Genomic DNA, 8,649 nt, shown 5'->3' on the forward strand with positions numbered 1-8,649 from the left:
GCTGGCCCTTGTGTGGGGTATCTCAAAACTTATGTTTTATCTACTAGCTAAAGAATTCATTTTGGAAACAGATCATAAACCTTTTATATACACTGAGACTTTGAAAGTAACCAATAGTCGCCTCTTGAGGTGGACATTGGCTCTCCAAGCTTTCAAGTTTCATATAGTGTATATCAATGGTTCGTCCAATTATTTCTCTAACTGGTTAAGCTGTGACAGTCAGTAGAATATTGGTAAATTACATGATTTTTCTTTATAAACTTTTTCCTAGCTTTTCCTCTTATATTCTGTAAGTCTGTATGTAGATACGTTTAGATAGTGAGTGTGAATGAATGGTGGTGGTAGTTTGTTGGTCAGTATGCTTGTTGTTATGGGGGTACATTATTCCCACTACCCACCTTTTTCATAGTAAGGGGAGTAGTGTGAATGAATGTGTGACCGGTTGTCAGTCACTAGACTTGTGGCTTCCATGATGTTGGTCAGTATGCTTGTTGTTATGGGGGTACATTATTCCCACTACCCCCCTTTTTCACTCGGTGGTAGGTGACGAGTGTTTCTCTGACCGGTTGTCAGTCACTAGACTTGTGGCTTCCATGATATCTCTAAGTATTCGTTCCACTCATATTTAAATTATTATTTGTTTGGGTTAAGTTAGTTTTAATAAGATCTTCATGCTTGTTTAGGTTTTTATGCTGCAAATTCTTCCTGTTCTGATTTGGGCTTATGTAGTGTAACATCATTTAATCCCCACCATTTCTTTTAAAGGCTGTACACCTATCATGTGAGTGATTTCTCTATTGGTGTGTAACTTTGCATTTCTTAATTTTAACATTTATTGTTGGCTTGGGTCATTCAACACAGGCGAGATAAGAGAGGCAGCATAGAACTTGAAAAGATCTGACAGTCAGACATCTCTACCTACACTGGTGCTCCTTCCACTCATAACCAACACCCAACCAGCTACACACAATTCTAGCAGATTTCTTCCAGTTATAACTCCAACAACATTACATGGTTCTCTACTGGTAACTCAACTGCTCCACAAGTGTTGTGGTGGTCAGAGGACCCCAGTACTTCTGTTCCTCAGAGTCTCTACTTATGTTGGTCTCACTGTCTACTCAAGTGTGTCAACAGTCACAGCCACCTATGACCCCTGCCACCAAAGTCATCAACAATGGCTCAGCATTCCAAACCACGATTCAGAGCTATATGCCCAGATCTTTGGCATGGCACCACTCTTAACTACATATTGTGTACATATTAGCTTTGAGTCACTGATTTTTTATATATTTCATTTTTCATTTCTTTGCTTCAAGTTGAATTGATTTCATGTGTAAGTGTTTAATATTCACTATTTTTTATAATAAAATTGTTTATCTCATGTTATCATTGAACCTCCACAAGGAAGGCAGGGTAGGGGTCAGCCTAGGAAAAGTTGGAGGGAAGGAGTAAAGGAGATTTTGTGTGCAAGGGGCTTAGACTTCCAGCAAGCATGCATGAGTGTGGTAGACAGGAGTGAATGGAGATAAATGGTTCTCTCTTAGGACGTGATGTGCTGGTGGAGTGTAAGCAAGGTAATATTTATGAATGGACTCACGAAATTGTAATGACATGATTGCAAACAGACCATACCATGGATGAGGTTAGAACCCGTAATTAGAGAGCCATAAAACTCCAGACCAACATGCTAGCCACTGGGCTAGCTAGCTACAATAAGATTCAATCGTCTAGGTATGTTTATACGACATACGAAGGTTTGCACAGAAACCACTGTGACCACAAATATAACTTTTTGCAGACAAATCTCCCACCAGCATGGCTGTGATGAACTCTAGCTCAAGTCCCTGAAAACCTGTCATCATGACTCATGAAATCGTAATGGCAGGATTGCAAACAAACCATACCACGGGCAGGGAGAGAACCCGCAATCAGAGAGTCATAAAACTCCAGACCGATGCACGAGCCACTGGGCCAACTGGCTATAATAAGATTCATCTAACTAGGTATATTTAAACACCATAGGAAGATTAGCATAGGCACCACTGTGAGTCATGATGATGGCTTTGAGCTAGAGTTAGTCACGGCCACGTTGGTGGGAGATTCGTCCGCAAAAACTTTCATTTGTCGTCACAGTGGTGCCTATGCTAACCTTCCTATGATGTATAAAATGCCTAGTTGGACGAATCTTATTGTAGCCAGCTGGCCCAGTGGCTAGTGCGTTGGTCTGGCATTTTATGACTCTCTGATCATAGGTTCTATCCCTGCCTGTGGTATGGTTTATGAATGGATTCAGGGAAACCAGAAGGCCAGACTTGAATCCTGGAGATGGGAAGCACAGTACATGCATTCTGAAGGAAGGGTGTTAATGTTGCAGTTTTACAACTGTAGTGTTGGCACACCTCTGGCAAGTCAGTGATGGAGTGAATGATGATGATGGCTTTTTTTTACAGGCCACCATACCATGGTGGGAAACAGCCATTGTGTTAGTAATAAAAAATGTATATATTCTCATGTGTATATAACTAAAATAATCCTCATACATTGAATGCTAACATGTTTTATCACCTGTATGTACTCACATATGTTTCACAAGACTGTCTTTTTGATTAAAACATTTCAGACACTCTGAACACTGAAATGGTTTATCTCCTGTGTGTACTCGCATGTGTCACAAGACTGCCTTTTCGAGTAAAACATTTCAGACACTCTGAACACTGAAATGGTTTATCTCCTGTGTGTACTTGCATATGTGTCACAAGACTGCCTTTTTGAGTAAAACATTTCAGACACTCTGAACACTGAAATGGCTTTTTTCCTGTGTGTATTTGCATATGTGTCACAAGACTGCCTTTTTGAGTAAAACATTTCAGACACTCAGAACACTGAAATGGTTTATCTCCTGTGTGTACTCGCATATGTGTCACTAGACTGCCTTTTTGAGTAAAACATTTCAGACACTCTGAACACTGAAATGGTTTTTTTCCTGTGTGTATTTGTATATGTGTCAAAAGACTGTCTTTTCGAGTAAAACATTTCAGACACTCTGAACACGGAAATGGTTTATCTCTTGTGTGCTCTCGCGTATGTTTCACAAGATTGCTTTTTTGAGTAAAACATTTGAGACACTTTGAACATTGAAATGGTTTATCTCCCGTATGTACTCGCATATGTGTCACAAGACTTCCTTTCTGAGAAAAATACTTCAGACACTCTGAACACTGAAATGTTTTATTTCCAGTATGTACTCGCATATGTGTCACAAGACTGCCTTTTTGAGAAAAACATTTCAGGCACTCTGAACACTGAAATGTTTTTTTTCCTGTGTGTATTTGCATATGTGTCACAAGACTGCTTTTTTGAGTAAAACATTTCAGACACTCTGAACACTGAAATGGTTTATCTCTTGTGTGTACTCGCATATGTAAAACATTTTCACAAGACTGCCTTTTTGAGTAAAACATTTCAGACACTCTGAACAATGAAATGGTTTATCTCCTGTATGTACTCGCATATGTTTCACAAGACTGCCTTTTTGAGTAAAACATTTCAGACACTCTGAACAATGAAATGGTTTATCTCCTGTATGTACTCGCATATGTTTCACAAGAGTGCCTTTTTCAGTAAAACATTTCAGACACTCTGAACACTGAAATGGCTTATCTCTTGTGTGTACTCGCATATGTTTCACAAGATTGCCTTTTTCAGTAAAACATTTATGACACTCTGAACACTGAAATGGTTTATCTCCTGTGTGTACTCGCATATGTTTCACAAGACTGCCTTTTTCAGTAAAACATTTCAGACACTCTGGACACTGATATGGTTTATTTCCTTTATGTTTTTCCATATTTTTCAAGAGAAGAAATTTCATTTTATAATATTTTAGTTATACAACAGTGGTATCATTAATCTTTCTTACATACTCTAATGCATATTTCAAGATTTACTCTTTTAAACTATTTTAGCCACTGAAGAAACAGTTTTCCTCATAAATATATTATCAGGTTACAAAACTATTTCCACTTATGAGCTCTAATTAAGTTTTTTTTTTGAACTTAAAGGATTGCAATGATTTTTTTTGTTTGTAAAAAGATTGACGTATATATTAGAACTTTCAGATATACTGAAAAACATTATTATTATTATTTCTTAATTATGTTTAAACACATATTTTCTGAAAATTCTTAACTTCAGCATTACTAACTTGTATTTTTCTTTGAACTACAATGCAATTTTTAGATAGAATTCTATTTATGAAAAATGTTTTTTTATTAATATTACCAGACCATTTAAAAACTGATCAGAATCACAAGTGTTGTTATTCTTGCAATACTGAAGGTATAGTGTCCATTTAGGTACAACCTGGAAGTGTTCCAGAAAATACTTCTGCAGTATCAGTTGTTGTACAAAACAGATGTTTGTTGATGTACTGGAGATATAATGTCTAGGAAGATACAACCTGGAAGTGTTCCAGAAAATACTTCTGCAGTATCAGTTGTTGTACAAAACAGATGTTTGTTGATGTACTGGAGATATAATGTCTAGGAAGATACAACCTGGAAGTGTTCCAGAAAATACTTCTGCAGTATCAGTTGTTGTACAAAACAGATGTTTGTTGATGTACTGGAGATATAATGTCTTAGTGTTCCAGAAAATACTTCTGCAGTATCAGTTGTACAAAACAGATGTTTGTTGATGTACTGGAGATATAATGTCTAGGAAGATACAACCTGGAAGTGTTCCAGAAAATACTTCTGCAGTATCAGTTGTTGTACAAAACAGATGTTTGTTGATGTACTGGAGATATAATGTCTAGGAAGATACAACCTGGAAGTGTTCCAGAAAATACTTCTGCAGTATCAGTTGTTGTACAAAACAGATGTTTGTTGATGTACTGGAGATATAATGTCTAGGAAGATTCAACCTGGCAGTAATCTTCCACAAAATACTTCTGTAACAGAAACATGAGTCAGTGTAATACAATATTCTACCATTACCAACACAACATATTGATCTAGAAAACAAAAAAAATTGTTTGTATTATTATGTTTCACTAAATACAATTGTCATTAAAATTTTAAAGGAGTAAAAGAATTAAAGAAGTTTTCAGTCACGATATACAGTGGAACCTCAGTACTCAAACTTATGTCATTCCTAAAGGTTGTTCCAGTGCTGATCTGTTCCAATATCAAATAAATTCTTCCTAACCAATTTTCTTTTTGGTTAACCTTTATCATAAATCTTCATAGGCCCCATGGTGACTTATTCGTACAAATATAAATTATATATTATATTATAATCAAATTAAGCCCTAAACCAACAAGGGTCATGCAGCACTGTGGGGCAGAAAATAGTGCTGAAAAAAAATAAAAAAGTGAGTGTAAGTCAAAGGCAGGTTCATCTGCAAGAAGGGAGGATAAGGTAAGAGTGGTAGGGCGACGGCATCGGTGGATGTAAATACTGCGAGCTCACTGGTAAACCAGACAATCATCAAGAAAGTTAAGAACTGAAATAAGGACCTAAGAAACCTCATTGAGAGGAATAGGATGTCGTTCCATGAGATACCCACTGGTAAGGCTGGCATGGCCGATGCAGAGACAGGAGAGTGCAGTCTCCTGAGTACGACAACAGTGGTAGGATGGCCATGAACCCAAAAGCAGTCACACTCAATCTTATGGTTAAAAACAGTGATCCTGATATCAGCCTTTTATTAAACAACTTATATGCATTGAACAGCAAATATAATTATTGTACAGCAGATCAAGCATAGACATTACTAGTTAATTACGATGTCAGATGTTAGACCAAACATTATGATGACCTCAGAGCATTACTCAATTCTCTGCATACCAGTATGTCAATCATCACACTCACCAAAACCTGGCTAAAGCTGGGTAATACAGATGTTTATGACACTCCTGGTTACACAACCATACACAACTGTAGGACAGATCAGCAAAGAGGTGGAACAGCTATATACTACTCTGATCAACTTGAATGTATCACAAATTTTAGAAAACATGATGACTGATGCACATATCAACACAGACCACTTGCTGCTCACAGGAGATTTCAACATAAATCTACTACACAACCAGGACCCAAAATTAACCGAATTCACAAACACTATGAGCAGCTGCTTGTTGCTACCAAAAATAACAAAACCTACAAGAACAAGACAAGTATCTCCTTATTTGACCACATCTGGACTAACACAATATACCCTTTAAAATCAGGAATGATCACAGACAACACCACAGACCACTACCCTACTTTTCTCATAACCAATCTAGGTAAATTGAACCAAGACACTACTAAAGTTACCTTCAGACTACATAACAAAACAGGTGTTAATAACTTTATAACAGTTGTCTCTTCACTTTTTAAGGCCTCTGGTATTTCACCTAGATCTAAGCTCTTTCTCCAAAGAATACTGAGAGCTCATGCAAGTGGTACTTTGCACTTCCTTATAAATAATGCATTCCATGAATCTGGTCCTGGTGCTAAGTGAGTGGGCATGTTGTTCATTTCTTTTTTGAAATTTATGGGGTTTGTACTAATGTCAGTTAGTTGGTCTGGGCAACCCTCTGCTGGAGTGAAAAATATTTCTGCATTTTTTGCCTTGCTGTCATTTAGTGAGTTGCTGAACACTGACTCATACTGTTCTTATGGGATTTCGCTCATTTAAGAACACAAGAACATAAGGAAGGACGAACATTTCAGCATGCCTGTTGGCCCATGCTAGGCAGGTCCTTCATAGACCCATCCCACTAACAGAATATTTGCCTTCATAAGAACATAAGAAATAATGACCACTGCAACAGGCCTACTGGTCTATGTGAGGGAGCTCCAATTCTCCCCACTGGCTTAGGCTAATGCCTTGACCTAGTGAGGTCAGACATGTTACTTAAGGGAGGAGCACTGCGTCTGACCTAGTAGCTAGTCAGGTCCAACTCACACCTGCCCACACCCACTCATGTATTTATCCAACCTATTTTTAAAACTACAGAATGTCTTAGTGTCTATGACAGTACTTGGGAGTTTGTTCCACTAATCCACAACTCTATTACCAAACCAGTGCTTTCCTATATCCTTCATGAATCGAGATTTTTCTAATTTAAACACATTGCTGCGAGTCCTGTCTATGTTAGATATTTTTAGCATGCTATTTACATCCCCTTTATTAATTCCTGTTTTCCATTTATACGCCTCAATCATATCCCCCATAATTCTATGCCTTTCTAGAGAGTGCAGATTCATGGCCCTCAGTTTATCCTCACAGGGAAGATTTCTGATACATAGGATCAATTTTGTCATCTTTCTTTGTACGTTTTCCAGAGCATTTATATCCATTCTGTAATACGGTGACCAAAACTGCACAGCATAATCTAAATGAGACCTAACCAAAGATATATAGAGTTAAAGAACAACCTGAGGACTTCTATTATTTATACTTCTTGCTATGAAGCCAAGGACTCTGTTAGCTTTATTGTGAACACTAATGCACTGTTGTCTTGGTTTTAGATTACTACTAACCAGAACTCCTGAATCCTTTTTACAATCCATAATATTAAGATCTACATTATTTAGTTTATATGTGGCATGGTTATTTTCCTGTCCAACATTTAGTACTTTACATTTGTCTATATTAAATTGCATAAGCCACTTCTCCGACTATTGCATGAGTTTATTCAAATCATCCTGGAGCCCTAATGTCCTCATCAGAATGAACTGGGCGGCCTATTTTGGTGTCATCAGCAAATTTGCTTATGTCGCTATTTATTCCCTCATCTATGTCATTTATGTAGGTTGCGAACAACAAGGGTCCCAACACTGACCCCTGTGGAACACCATTTGTGACGTGCCCCATTGTGATTTCTCCCCATTTACGCAAACTCCCTGCTGCCTATTCGTCAATCATGCCTCTACCCAGGAAAAAATTTCTCCTATTCAGTGTGCCTTAAATTTCTTCAGTAACCTCTGATGTGGAACTCTATCGAAAGCCTTACTGAAGTCCATGTACACAATATCATATTCGTTATAATGATCTACCTCCTCAAACACCTTAGTGAAGAAAGTCAGTAAACTTGTAAGACAGGAACGCCCCTTTGTAAAACTGTGCTGAGATTCATTAATCAATTTATGCTTTTCGAGATGGCTACGAATTGCTTTGGCAATTATTGATTTCATAAATTTTCCCACTGTGGAGGTAAGGCTTATTGATCTATAGTTCGAAGCTAGGGACCTGTCACCTGCCTTGTAAATAGGTATTACATTTGCCATTTTCCACTTATCAGGCACTATGCCAGTTTGCAGTGATATGTTGAAAAGATTAGCCAAAGGCATGCTAAGTTCCTCTTTACATTCCTTTAACACTCTTGCAAACAGTTCATCAGGGCCTGGAGATTTGTTAGGTTTTGATTTCTCCATTGGTCTGAGAACCCTATCACAAATTACCGCAATCATGCATAGTTTATCATCCTGTTCTACATAATTTATTATTTCTGGAATTTCACTAGTATTTTCCTGAGTGTAAGTAGGTACTGAGAATTCCACACATATCCTATCACTATCAGTGATCTGGCCTGAGTTACTCTTAAGTGGGCCAATCTTGTCCCTAATCTTATTTCTGTACACCTGAAAGAACCC

The 8,649-nt window shown here is 37.6% G+C and overlaps 1 pseudogene; it reads right to left on the reverse strand.

The window, feature by feature from the left end:
- Positions 1–1,095: 1,095 nt before the first annotated feature.
- LOC138851114 (zinc finger protein 84-like) lies at positions 1,096–4,615 on the reverse strand (annotated as a pseudogene).
- Between the last annotated feature and the right edge of the window lie 4,034 nt (positions 4,616–8,649).

The sequence above is a fragment of the Cherax quadricarinatus genome, chromosome 100 (genome assembly GCF_038502225.1).
Source record: "Cherax quadricarinatus isolate ZL_2023a chromosome 100, ASM3850222v1, whole genome shotgun sequence".
Lineage (NCBI taxonomy): Eukaryota > Metazoa > Arthropoda > Malacostraca > Decapoda > Parastacidae > Cherax > Cherax quadricarinatus.